The sequence below is a fragment of the Camelina sativa genome, chromosome 9, assembly GCF_030686135.1.
Source record: "Camelina sativa cultivar CO46 ecotype springtype chromosome 9, ASM3068613v1".
Classification (NCBI taxonomy): Eukaryota; Viridiplantae; Streptophyta; class Magnoliopsida; order Brassicales; family Brassicaceae; genus Camelina; species Camelina sativa.
The window spans coordinates 17,765,312-17,766,432 of record NC_141888.1 but is presented as its reverse complement, the minus strand read 5'-3'; the positions used below and the strand labels follow the sequence as shown (position 1 = coordinate 17,766,432).

Here is a 1,121-nt window from a genome sequence, read left to right as displayed (position 1 = left end):
GGTTTTGCATATAGCATAACTCAGCAAACTCATTCTCCCCCTCTTGAACTGGAAGCTCCTCTTCACTAACAAAGTGAATAGACTTTTGCTGACTTAGCAAGATCCTATCAAGCTTTTCATTCACCATTTTCAGATCCTTCTTGTACTTGTCTTCTTGATCAGTTGAGGATGACCTTATGGTTCTGTCATAGTCCTCATTGTAGTTCCCATCAGACTGTGCAAGGTTCTCCACTAACTCCCAGCCTTCTTCCACATTCTTATTGAGGAAGTTTCCATTGGAGGCTGTGTCAAGAAACATTCTGAACTTTGGAAGCACTCCTCTATACAATGTGCTCAACAAAGACTCCACACTGAAACCATGGTGAGGACACTGAGTTTGGTACCCTTTAAACCTCTCCCAAGCTTCACAAAAGCTTTCATTACTCCTTTGAGCAAATCCAGAGATCTCATTCCTTAGTCTTGCTGTCCTAGCATTGGAGAAAAACTTGGCCAAGAAAGCCTTCTTGCATGCATCCCAAGTAGTGATTGCACCAGTAGGGAGAGTCTTTTCCCATAAATGAGCCTTGTCCCCAAGTGAGAAAGGGAACAACCTCAGCTTGAAACCATCTTCACTTACTCCATTGATCTTGGTAAGACCACATATTCTATCAAACTCATCAAGATGATCTAGTGGATCCTCCATAGGCAACCCATGAAATTTATTTGCCTGAATCATTGAAATCAATCCACTCTTGATCTCAAAGTTGTTGTTGGCAATAGTTGGTGGCACAATGCCAGCTCTTTGGTTGTGAGTGTTGGGTGCATCTCCAGCACCAATGTTCCTTGGTCTCTGAACCTGATCATGTTGATCCATAGCTACTATAAACTCTTGTTGGTGCTGAACAACTCTCCTTTGCTTAGCTCCTAAACTCTTGGTCTTTTTGTTGATGTTGTCAATAGGCCTAAGAAGATTGTCCTTTCCTTTAGACCTTGTGTGCATTAACAGACACAAACGATTTTTGCTAGGCAAGCGACTGAGCACAGGCTCAAGTAGGAGGTCAAGTCGATTGGAAAATGATGGTTATAGAGATCCGGCTTCTGGCTCGAGCAGGTGCTCGATCACGACTCGGTCGAGTGGTGGT

General features: G+C 43.4%; 1 non-coding gene across 1 annotated transcript; it reads left to right on the top strand.

The window, feature by feature from the left end:
* The first annotated feature begins 353 nt into the window (after window positions 1-353).
* Window positions 354-460, top strand: LOC147938247 (small nucleolar RNA R71). Its single transcript, XR_015567488.1, has one exon. It is a non-coding gene; the product is annotated as a small nucleolar RNA R71 (small nucleolar RNA).
* Window positions 461-1,121: the final 661 nt, after the last annotated feature.